Here is a 13,527-nt window from a genome sequence, read left to right as displayed (position 1 = left end):
GTCAACCACATTGCTGTGGGTCTGGGGTCACATGTAGGCCAGATCAGGTAAGTGAACCAGATGGGTTTTTACAACAATCGACAAACCATGAGACTTACTTTTAATTCCAGATTTATTAATTGAATTCAAATTTTACCATCTGCATGGTGGGATTCAAACCCATGGCCCCAGAGCATTAACCTGGGTTGTGGATTACTAGTCCACTGACATTACCACTATGCCACTGCCTCCCCAAATGAGTGCTAATTGATCGAGATTGCTGGTAGGTGAGTGATGTGACTGTGATAAATTGAACAGTGACAGAGGCTAGTGGTACAGTTGGTAGAATATAACATTTGAAGATGTATTCATTGACCTTGACCACTCGTGTGAGGTCATTAAACTCTTGCAGTACTCCATCCAGGGTCCTTGGGCTAGACTCCTGGCATTAACCTCTGTGGCTATCTGCTGCCTCTGCCTTTTCCTGTATCCCTGAAGATACAGGACATTGAGTGGTGATAACCTGGAACTTGTTCTCCCAGGGTGGAGGAAGTGGAGACAATCAATGATTTCAAAAGGAAATTGAATAAGCACTTGAAGGAAATAAACTTGCAGGGCTATGAGAATTGAGCGGGGGAGTGGGATTGACTGGATTGCTCGCGGAGAGCTGGTATGGATTTGATGGGCTACATGGTCTCCTTCCATGCCATAAATGACTCAATAACTCTATCTCTCCTCCTTTCCACCCCCTCCATCACAACCGCCAGTGCAACATCCAAAAACATGGGGACTCGCTCTGTCCCACGTCCAACTATTGATCTCCATTTTCACTTTGAGTGCTTTGAAATTCCGCACACACTAAGCGCAAATCTTATAAAGCCAGGTTTTCATGTAAATTTAGAAAAGATCCAAAATGTACCAGGATCACCTGAAAGGATTCAAAACATTCAGTTCTGAATTGAAAAAAAATATTCAAGAGAAGAAATGTTTACCCACATTTTTTATGTTAATTTTAAATCAATTGTTTAATTATATGCAGGTGGGTGGGTATTAATTGGGGTCTTACTCGGGCACAAAGAAGGAGACCCTGAGACTGAGAAGAGCTGCATTTCTGTAATCATTTTACTCTGCGAAATATATGTAACACTGAGTAAAGACAGGCTCCAGCATCATCCTCCAACAACAAGGGGCCAAAATCGGCGGCGGGCCAAAACAATGGCACAGAGCCGCCATGATATTAAGTGTGAAGGCTCATTTAAATATCTGGGGTGGATCACCTCCCCCCTCCAATGACATGGAGGGGTCGGGCTATCCATCCCCGGCAATGGTGTCAGCTTCCTGTGCACAGGCACCAATGCCATTTTTAAAGGGCTTCAAGCCCTGCTGTTCAATTTAAATATTTAAAGACACTTTGACTTTAAAAAATTAAATACATTTATCTTGCCCCTCTCCCACCCCCCAATAACAATAGAATTAATTACTTGCTCTCTCCTCCCCAAAACACTTACCTTGTCCACCTGACCTTCTCCCCCCAAAGTGCAAAAATATTACACTATAACACTTCCCATCATCCCCTACACCAATGGTATGACTTTGACCCTGCTCAACCCCTACCTCTGCACTGAGAAATTTACCTTCTACCCCCTCCCCATCAGTGTTCCGTCTCGGTTCCCTGGATGGCGATCCAGAGGCACAGGAGTGCCGGCCAGTGGCACGACGATTGCACCGGGACAGACGGTAGGAGGGTAAGGGTAATTAAATAATTGATTTTAATTGATTTGAATATTTAAATGGGCACCCGTCACCAGCGGCGGGGTGGGAGGGTTTGCCATGAGGCCTCACTGCCGCTGGCAATATCGGGCTGGGCCTTGCTCATGTCGGGGTACATGGTGGCCCTCTCCTGGAGGCATTTTCCAGAACCCCCCGCCATTACCCCCACATTGGGGGTCCGTAGAATTCAGCCAAAGCTTGCTGGAGTAGAACATGGTAGCAGAGATGATTGCCTAAAGTTGAAGGTCGGAAACTAAGCATTTTTTTTTGCATAGAAAACTAAAATCCCAGTGCCTATTGTGGCAAAATGGCAGAAAGCAAGTGTAAATTGTCAGGGTATGATTACCCTCCAAAGTGCTCTGACTCTGAACCATATGAGCAGTGTAAGAATGAAGTTGATATGTGGGCACACGTTACGTCCCCACTAAAGTGGAAACAAGGTATGACCTTGGCGTTGTCACTTTCTACCACAAGTAAAATCAGAAATAAAGCATTTTGTGAGATGGATGCTCGTCAATTGGATACTGATGAATGTTTGGATCTTCTGCCAGAATTCTTGGATGAAATTTACAAGAACGATGACCTATTAAATGCTTATGGTCAGACTTTGATAGATATTGGAAAACAGTTGGTTATTCATTGGAGGAATATATCATGCTCTTTAACAGACTGTATAGAAGATTGAGGAATTTCAACTTACAGAATTGGAACAGTAATAATAGGTGACTGAATCCCAGAAATGCCCAAGGAACAGTTAATAGGTGCTTCAGATGTGACTCGAAGTATCACTATGCAATGAACTACCCAAAGTGGAGGGGCTGGGTCCCGGAAATGACATATGACACAGAGAATTCTGAGGCAGGAGAGGAAAATAATGATGAATCTGAATGAATTAAACTAGTCACAAGGAATTTTAGTCCTATGATGAATGTGTTAGCTGCAGACTCATTTAAATGTGCTGTGCTAGATAGTGCTTGCACTTCAACAGTATGTAGAACAGATTATGTAAAAAGGTTAACTAATATCACTAAGTAGTGAGGACTGATGCAAGGTTAAGGGATGTAAAAGTTCTACTTGCTTTAGGTTAGATGATGACAACACATTGAATCTTATGTACAAAGAGCATTATAATTCCATGTAAAAATAGCTGGAGGAAGCCACTTTATCAATACTGATGTAGTCTCTAGTGAGATACCTTTGCGATTGAGTAAACCTTCTATGAAAAAGGCACAAATGAAACTTGATATGGAGCATGATAAAGCAATTGTTTTTGAAAAGTCAGTGGATCCAATCAGGACATTATTTTATTCCCTTTAACAAAACCTAATGTTTCTTCTCAGGGTGTTGTACAAGTATCAATTGCATCAGGTGATAAGAATCAGAGAAAAAAAGCAAATTGTCTTAAAGTTACATCGACAATTTTCTCACCCTATTTATCAAGGATTAAGAACCTTGCTAAATGATGCAGGTGTGATTGATGAAGAATATGCAACACTAATACAAGAGATTAGTGAGAATTGTGAAATATGTAAAAAGTATCAGAGGACATTGTCACATCTTATTGTTAGCCTTCCATTGGCACATGACTTTAATGAGGTAGTTGCCATGGATTTAATAGCATGGGGCAAAGGTAGTAATATTTTCATTCTACATTTTATTCACCTGGCAACCAGATTTAGTCTTTCTACAGTAATACATGGCAAGGACAAAGGGGTGATTACAGATAAAATCATGCTATTGCAAGCTTTGAAAAAGATATTAGCTAACAGGAGCAGTCTGGATTGAGATCATATTTTGTCCCGAACTCCCACCACTTCATCTAGAATATCAAATTTTGCTTAACCCTTTAAGTACTTAGCAACTTTTGCAGTGCCCAGTTATGTATATATGTGTTACATAATATCTGCAAAATTGATATTCTAAAAGTTTGAAAAGAACCTCAACATATTCCTGCATGTTATTTAAAAAATCAAAAGTATTTTATTTTGTATGGTACCGATCATTACTCTGTTGCGCCTATCTAACTGTCATTGTATCTTTAGTAATAGATATTGGAAACAAACATGCCTCAACAAATATAAATAATAGCAGCTGCAAGGTTACTATTGATTTTCAGATTTGTTCATGGTTGAGAAAATAGTAAAAGCTATTTATTATGCATTTTGTGGTTATGAAAGAGTAAGCATGGAAGTAGACAAAATAATATGATGTAATATTCATGGATGTGTGTAATCTAACATAAAAATAATTTGATGCAGCACAAATTGACAATGATACCATAGTTGGACAGCAGGTGCAGGAAGAAAAGAAAATAGAGAAAAGACAAGGGGGTGGAAATGAATAGCTCCAGTCTGGATAAAGTTTATTTTCATGGTAAAGGCTGCTGCATTTCTTTTCTACTGTAATGATAGAAAGGATATAAGAAAATATGACTTGAAAAAGTCAGTTTGATCCTTCAAATGAGCCTGAATAATTAGCAGCATTATGGAGTCCCCCTACTTATTTTAAGCTCCAGAGGATGGCAATAAATATGGTAACATTTCAAAGAAGAAAAAACTCAATGAAATCTCTGAGTCTCAGCTGCAATTAGTAAAGCAGATTTCTGCATTCCCTCAATTCTGCATTTGATTTTTACCCTTGATTATGTGCCTAAGTGCTTGAACCCATAACTTCTGTATTGTGCTTCTGACTGTGGCACATTCTGTTAAGAACACTCATAGAGTTCTCAGTGAAAAATGCACCACTTGCTACCCCATATGGTATTGAGCTACACAGAAGGTCCCAGGCTGAAACCCTGATCTCTGTGAGATTAGGTTGATCTGATTAAGGACAGTGGAGAGAAATTACAATTGGTCTGAATGCTGGTTAGGGAGTGGGAAACTCAACAAGGATCCTGCTTGTTATAATTAAAGCAAAATACTGCAAGTACTGGAAATCTGAAATAAAAACAAGAAATACTGGAAATACTCAGCAGGTCTGGCAGCATCTGTGGAAAGAGAAGCAGCGTTAACATTTCAGGTCAGTGACCCTTCATCAGAACTGGCAAAGGCTACAAATGTAATAGGTTTTAAGCATGTAAAGTGGGGGCGGGGCAAGAGATAACAAAAGAGAAGGTGCTGATAGGACAAGGTCACAGAGAATAACTGACCAGAAGGTCATGGAGCAAAGGCAAATGGTACGTTAATGGTGTGGTGAAAGACAAAGCGTACAGAGAAGGTGTGAATTAACAGCCTGGCCCCAAGCACAAACATGAAAAAAACAGTAGGGAGGCACAATAGAAACAATCTAAGCAAACTAAAATAAAATAAACACATAAAAAAGAAAAAATAACTAAAAAATAACTAAAATTAAAAAGGGGAGCTGTCATGCTCTGAAATGATTGAACTCAATGTTCAGTCCAGCAGGTTGTAGTGTGCCTAATCGGTAAATGAGGTGCTGTTCCTTGAGCTTGCATTATGTTCACTGGAATACTGCAGCAATCCCAGGACAGAGATGTGGGCATGAGAGCAGGGGTGTGTTGAAATGGCCAGCAACCGGAAGCTCGAGGTCATGTTTTCGGACTGAGTGGAGGTGTTCCGCAAAGTGGTCACCCAGTTTGCATTTGGTCTCCCCAATGTAGAGGAGACCACATTGTGAGCAGCGAATACAATATACTAAATTGAAAGAAGTACAAGTAAATCGTTGCTTCACCTGAAAGGAGTGTTTAGGGCCTTGGATAGTGAGGAGAGAGGAGGTAAATGGGCAGGTATTACTACCGCTGTGATTGCAGGGGAAGATGCTGTAGGCAGGGGACGAGGTGCTGGGGCTAATGGAAGAGTGGACCAGGGTGTCGCGGAGGGAACAATCCCTTCGGAATGCTGACAGGGGAAGGGAGGGAAACATAGGAACAGAAGTAGGCCATTCAGCCCCTCGAGCCTGTCCCACCATTCAATGAGATCCACGGCCTAACTCCATATACCTGCCTTTGGCTCATATCCCTTAATATCTTTGCTTCACAAAAATCTATCTATCTCAGATTTAAAATTAACAACTGTTCTAGCTTCTGCTGTTTGTGGGAGAGAGTTCCAAACCTCTACCGCCCTTTGCATGAAGAAGTGCTTCCTAACATCTCTCCTGAACGACCTGCTCCTAATTTTTAGACTATGCCCCCTAGTTTTAGAATCTCCAATCAGTGGAAGTAGTTTATCTTTATCTAGCCTGTCTTTTCCTATTAATATCTTGAAGACTTCAATCAGATCACCCCTTAACCTTCTAAATTCTAGCAAAAACAGGCCTAATTTGTGTAATCTCTCCTCGGAACTTAACCCCTGTAGTCCAGGTATCATTCTTGTAAACCTACGTTGCACTCCCTCCAAAGTCAATATATCCTTCCGAAGGTGTGGTGCCCAGAACTGCTCACAGTACTCCAAGTGGGGTCTAACCAGGGTTTTGTACAGCTGCAGCATAACCTTTGTGTCTTTATACTCCAATCCTCTAGATATAAAGGCTAGCATTCCATTAGCCTTTTTGATTATTTTCTGCACTTGCTCATGGCATTTTAAAGATCTATGCACCTGAACCCCCAAGTCTCTTTGGACATCCACTTAACCTCTTCCCATTTAGAAAGTACCCTGCTCTATCCTTTTTTGGTCCAAAATGGATAACCTCACACTTGCCCGCATTGAAATCCATCTGCCACAGTTTTGTCCATTCACCTAGTCTGTCAATATCTACTTGCAATTTTATGCTATCATCTAGACTGTCTACAATGCCGCCTAACTTTGTATCATCAGTAAATTTGAATATATGACTTACTATGCCATCATCCAAGTCGCTAATGAATAATGTGAATAATTGAGGCCCCAACACAGATCCATGTGGGACACCACGAGTCACATCCTGCCAATCAGAGTACTTAACCATTATCCCCATTCTCTGTCACCTACCACTCAACCAACTTCCTACCCATGTCAATAATTTGCCCTCAACTCCATGGGCTTCTACCTTCGTTAACAGTCTCTTTTGTGGGAAGATGCGTTTGGTAGTGGCATCATGCTGGAGGTGGCGGAAACAGTGAAGAATGATCCTTTGGATGGGGAGGCTGGTGGGGTGGAAACTGAGGACAAGGGGAACCCTGTAGCGGTTCTGGGAGGGAGGGAAAGGGATGAGGGTAGAGGTGTGGGAAATGGGCTGGACACGGTTGAGGGCCCTGTCAATAACGGTGGGGGAGAATCCTTGGTTGAGGAAAAAGGAAGACATAACAGAAACACTGTCATGGAAGGTTGCATCATCAGAACAGATGCGCCGGAGTTGGAGAAACTGGGAGAATGGAATGAAATCCTTACAGGAGGTAGGGTGTGAAGAAGTGTAGTCGAGGTAGCTGTGGGAGTCGGTGGGCTTATAATGAATATTAGTAGATAGCCTATCCTCAGAGATGGAAACAGAGAAGTCAAGGAAGAGAAGGGAAGTGTCAGAGATGGATCATGTAAAGATGAGAGAAGGGTGGAAATTAGAAGCAAAGTTGATGAAGTTTTCCAATTCGGGGCAGGAGCAGGAAACTTCACCGATACAGTCATCAATGTACCAGAGAAAGAGTTGGGGGAGGGGGCCTGAATAGGACTGGAACAAGGAATGTTTGACATATCCCACAAAAAGACAGGCATAACTAGGACCCATGCAGGTACCCATAGCAACACCTTTAACTTGAAGGAAGTGAGTGGATTTGAAGGAGAAGTTGTTCAATGTGAGAACAAGTTCAGCCAGGCGGAGGAGGGTGGTGGTGGATGGGGACTGGTTGGGCCTCTGTTCAAGGAAGATGCGACGAGCCTTCAAACCGTCCTAGTGGGGGATGGAGGTGTAGAGAGATTGGGCGTCCATAGTAAAGAGGAGGTGGTTGGGGCCAGGAAACTGGAAATCATCAAAGAGTTATACAGCACAGAAACTGGCCCTTCGGCCCATTGTGTCCGTGCTGGCCATCAAGCAGCTAACTATTCTAATCCCATTTTCCAGCACTTGGTCCGTAGCCTTGTATGCTATGGCGTTTCAAGTGCTCATCTAAATACTTCTTAAATGTTGTGAGGGTTCCTGCCTCTATTACCCCTTCAGGCAGTGCATTCCAGATTCCAACCACCCTCTGGGTGAAAAATATTTTCCTCAAATCCCCTCTAAACCTCCTGCCCCTTACAGGATATATCGGATGAATACGTGGCTGAAGCGATGGTGTGAGGGGGAGGGTTTTAGATTCCTGGGGCATTGGGACCGGTTCTGGGGGAGGTGGGACCAGTACAAACTGGATGGGTTACACCTGGGCAGGACTGGGACTGACGTCCTCGGGGGAGTATTTGCTAGAGTGGTTGGGGAAGGTTTAAACTAAAATGGCAGGGGGATGAGAATCTTTGCAAGGAGTCAGAGGAGGGGAGAATCAAAGACAAGATCAAAAGACAGTAAGGGGAATAAGAAAAGTGATAGGCAGAGAAATCAAGGGCCAGAATCAAACAGGACCACAGTGAAAAATAGTGGGAAGGGGACAAGTAATGTTAAAAAGACAAGCCTTAAGGCTTTGAGCCTTAACGCACGGAGCATTCGCAATAAAGTGGATGAATTAATCACGCAAATAGATGTAAACGGGTATGATATAGTCAGGATTACGGAGACATGGCTACAAGGTGACCAGGGATGGGAAATGAACATCCAGGGATATTCAGTATTTAGGAAGGACAGACAAAAAGCAAAAGGCGGTTGAGTTGCATTGCTGGTTAAAGAGGAAATTAACACAATAGTGAAGAAAGATATTAGCGGTGATGATGTGGAATGTGTATGGCTAGAGCTGAGAGACACTAAGGGGCAAAAAATGTTAGTGGGGGTTGTATAACTGGTGATGTTGGGAATGGCATTAAACAGGAAATTAGAGATGCATGCGATAAAGGAACATCTGTAATTATGGGTGATTTTAATCTGCATATAGATTGGGCAAATCAAATTAGTCACAATACCATAGAGGGGGAATTCTTGGAGTGTATTCTTGGGATGGTTTTCTGGACGAATAGGTTGAGGAACCAACTAGAGAACAGGCCATCCTAGACTGGGTATTGTGTAATGAGAGAGGAATAATTGACAATTTAGTGATGCGAGACCCCTTGGGGACGAGTGACCATAATATAATAGAATTCTTCATCAAGATGGAGAGTGACATAGTTGATTCTGAGACAAGTGTCCTAAATCTTAGTAAAGGAAACTACGAAGGTATGAGGCGCGAGTTGGCCATGATGGATTGGGAAACGTTACTTAAAGGGATGATGGTGGATAGGCAATGGCAAACATTTAAAGAGCACATGGATGAACTGCAACAATTGTTTATCCCTGTCTGGCGCAAATTTGCTAGGGAAAAACAACAGACCTGAGGATTGGGAGCAGTTTAGAATTCAGCAAAGGAGAACCAAGGGATTGATTAAGAAGGGGAAAATAGAGTATGAGAGCAAGCTTGCAGGGAACATAAAAACTGACTGTAAAAGTTTCTATAGGTATGTGAAGAGAAAAAGATTGGTGAAGACAAATGTAGGTCCCTTACAGTCAGAAACAGGGAATTTGTCCTGGGGAGTAAAGAAATGGCTGACCAACTAAATGCATACTTTGGTTCTGTCTTCACAAAGGAGGACACAAATATCATACCAGAAATGTTGGGGAACACAGGGCTAAGTCAGAGAGAGGAACTGAAAGAAATCAGTATTAGTAGAGAAATGGTGTTGGGGAAATTGGTGGGATTAAAGGCCGATAGATCCCCAGGGCCTGATGGTATGCATCCCAGAGTACTTAAGGAAGTGGCCCCAGAAATAATGGATGCATTGGTGGTCATCTTCCAAGATTCTATAGACTCTGGAACAGTTCCTACAGATTGGAAGGTAGCTAATGTAACCCCACTGTTTAAAAAGGGAGGTAGAGAGAAAGCAGGGAATTATAGATCAGTCAGCCTGATGTCGGTAGTGGGGAAAATGCTAGAGTCCATTATCAAAGATTTTATAGCAGAGCACTTAGAGAACAGTGGCAGAATCAGGCAGAATCAGCATGGATTTACGAAAGGGAAATCATGCTTGACAAATCTACTAAAAATTCTTCGAGGATGTAACTAGTAGAGTTGATGAGGGGGAGCCAGTGGATGTGGTTTATTTGGACTTTCTGAAGGATTTCGACAAAGTCCCACATAAGAGATTAGCGTGTAAAATTAAAGCACATGGGATTGGGGCTTGTGTATTGCGATGGATAGAAAATTGGTTGGCGGACAGGAAACAAAGAGTAGGGATAAATGGGTCTTTTTCCGAATAGCAGGCGGTGACTAATGGGGTACTGCAGGGATCGGTGCGAGGACCCCAGCTATTCACAATATACATTAATGATTTAGATTTGGAACTAAATTTGCAGATGACAAAAAACTGGGTGGGAGGGTGAGTTGTGAGGAGGATGCAGAGAGGCTTTGGGGGATTTGGACAAGTTGAGTGAGTGGGCTAATGCATGGCAGATGCAGTATAATGTGGATAAATGTGAGGTTATCCACTTTGGTAGCAAAAACAGGGAGGCAGATTACTATCTGAACTGCTATAAACTGAGAGAGGGGAATATGCAGCGAGACCTGGGCGGCACAGTGGCGCAGTGGTAGCACCGCCGCCTCACAGCTCCAGCGACCCGGGTTCAATTCTGGGTACTGCCTGTGTGGAGTTTGCAAGTTCTCCCTGTGTCTGCGTGGGTTTCCTCCGGGTGCTCCGGTTTCCTCCCACATGCCAAAGACTTGCAGGTTGATAGGTTAATTGGCCATTATAAATTGCCCCTGGTATAGGTAGGTGGTAGGGAAATATACGGACAGGTGGGGATGTGGTAGGAATATGGGATTAGTATAGGATTAGTATAAATGGGTGGTTGATGGTCGGCACGGACTCGGTGGGCCGAAGGGCCTGTTTCAGTGCTGTATCTCTGAACTGAACTGAACCTGGGTGTTCTCGTACACCAGTCACTGAAGGCAAGCATGCAGGTGCAACAGGCAGTAAAAAAGGCAAATGGTATGTTGGCCTTCATAGCGAGAGGATTCAAGTACAGGAGCAGGGATGTATTGCTACAATTATACAGGGCCTTGGTGAGGTCACACCTGGAATATTGTGTGCAGTTTTGGTCTCCTTATCTGAGGAAGGATGTTCTTGCTGTAGAGGGAGTGCAGCAAAGGTTTACCAAACTGATTCCTGGGATGGTGGGACTGACGTATGAGGAGAGATTGAGTCGGTTAGGATTATATTCTCTGGAGTTCAGAAGAGTGAGGGGTGGATCTCATAGAAACCTATAAAATTCTAACAGGACCTGACAGGGTAGATGCAGGAAGAATGTTCCCGATGATGGGGGAGTCCAGAACCAGGGGTCATAGTCTAAGGATACGGGGTAAACCTTTCAGGACTGAGATGAAGAGAAATTTCTTCACCCAGAGAGTGGTGAGCCTGTGGAATTCATTACCACAGAAAGCAGTTGAGGCCAAAACACTGTATGTTTTCAAGAAGGAGTTAGATATAGCTTTTGGGTCTAAAGGGATCGAAGGGTATGGGGCGAAAGCAGGAACAGGCTACTGAGTTGGATGATCAGCCATGATCATAATGAATGGCAGAGCAAACTCGAAGGGCCGAATGGCCTACTCCTGTTCCTATTTTCTATGTTTCTATGTTTACCTTCAATCTATGCCCCCTGGTTATTGACCCCTCCACTAAGGGAAAAAGTTTCTTCCTAACTAGCCTATGAATGCCCGTTATAATTTTGTATACCTCAATCATGTCCCCCCTCAGCCTTCTCTGCTGTAATGAAAACAACCCTAGAATTTCCAGTCTCTCTTCATTGCTGAAATGCTTCAGCCCAGGCAACATCCTGGTGAATCTCCTCTGCACCCTCTCCAATGCAATCACATCCTTCCTATAGTGTGGTGACTAGAACTGTACACAGTACTCCAGCTGTGGCAAAATGTCGTCGGGCGTCAGAAGAGTCATGGATGTAAGTGGGATGAGACTGGACCAGGGGAGGAAAGATAGAGTCAAGATAGGAAGGAATAAGTTCAGTGGGACAGGAACAGGCTGAAACAATGGGTCCGCCGGGACAGTCCTGCTTGTGGATTTTGGGAAGGAGGTAGAAGCGGGCTGTCCAGGGTTGCGGGACTATGAGGTTGGAAGCTGTAGATGGAAGATCTCCCAAGGAGATGAGGTCAGTGACAGTCCTGTGGACAGTCGCTTGATGTTCGATGGTGGGGTTACGGTCCAGGGTGAAGTGGGAAGAAGTGGCTGAGAGTTGGCGCTGAGCCTCTACAAGGTAAAGGTTGGTACGCCAGACAACAACAGCACCATCCTTGCCTGCAGGTTTGATGACAATGTTGGGGTTAGACCTGAGAGAACGGAGTGTGGCAAGTTCAGAGGGGGACAGTGAGTGAGGGGGGCAGAGAAATTGAGATGGCCGATGTCTTGCCGACAGTTTTCAATGAAAAGATCAAGAGCGGGTAAGAGGCCAGAGGGAGGGGTCCAGGTGGACGGAGAATGCTGGAGGCGGGTGAATGGGTCCGCTGGTCGGGGGGAGGACTCCTGGCCAAAGAAGTGAGCCCGGAGGCAAAGGCGACGGCAAAAGAGCTCAACGTCATGCTGAGCACGAAATTCATCGAGGTGGGGGCGTAAGGGGATAAAACGGAGTCCTTTGCTGAGTACAGATTGTTCAGCGTCAGGGAGGGGAAGGTCAGAGGGTGTAGTTAATACACGGCAAGGGGTCAGATCAGAAGGGGTGGGGTCAGAGGGAAGTGAAGGGGAAGAAGGATGTGGAGGGGCATTTACCCCAATCAGCTGTTGGAGCTTGTGTTCCTTAACACCTGAAAGGAAGAAAAAAAGTTTTTTGTTAATGCGTTGGATAAGTCGAGGGATGAAATGAAACTGCGGAGTAGATCAGCTGTGAGATAAGGTGAGGCGGTGCTTCTGGAGAGAGAAGTCCAGTGAGTACATATGGCGATGCATGGCACTGAGTGTGGATCTCAGGATGTGGCGAGAACAACAGTCCGAGGAACGTTGTATTTCTTGGAGATACCTGTAATCCTGGGTGGATTCAAAACATGAAGGGTGATATTTCAATTGGAATCCACGTGGAATAAGTCAAAGCCAGAGCCAGTCACTGAGGAAGGAGATGTGGCTGTGAAAACGAGTTTTGGTAGACACTTTATTAAACACCAGGAGGGAAATAGAAAGCAATGAAGGTGAACAAAGTAAAAGAGACCAACAAAAATCCCGTCGGAGAGAAGAGCAGAACTTCTTCAAGGTAGGCATTCCTGGAAGAGAAGTGGCAAGAATTAAACACTAAAATAAAAGCAAAATACTGCAGATGCTGGAAATCTGAAATAAAAACAAGAAATGCTGGAAATACTCAGCAGGTCTGGCAACATCTGTGGAGAGAGAAGCAGAGTTAACGTTTCAGGTCAGTGACCCTTCATCAGAATTAGCAGAGGCTGGAAATGTAATAGGTTTTAAGCAAGTAAGCTGGTTGTTGTCTGGTGACCCTTGCTGGAGAGTGCATGTGTGGATATCAGTGAAGATAGTGTCAAACTCAGATGTGAGGTCTCGCATATCATTCTCCACTGATATTGTGCAATTCAATGATGTAGAGGTTCTGCCAGTTTCCTGCTGGAGTTGCATTGGGGACTGGTGGAACTCCCATGGAATTTGAGGGCTCAACTCGTAGGCTGACACATAAAGCATATTGACTAGGGTGATTTACTTGATGTCTTCCTATGCCTGTGGATAAAGGCCT

This window comes from Heterodontus francisci, chromosome 12, assembly GCF_036365525.1.
Source record: "Heterodontus francisci isolate sHetFra1 chromosome 12, sHetFra1.hap1, whole genome shotgun sequence".
NCBI classification, from domain to species: Eukaryota; Metazoa; Chordata; class Chondrichthyes; order Heterodontiformes; family Heterodontidae; genus Heterodontus; species Heterodontus francisci.
This window is presented reverse-complemented; position numbering follows the sequence as displayed.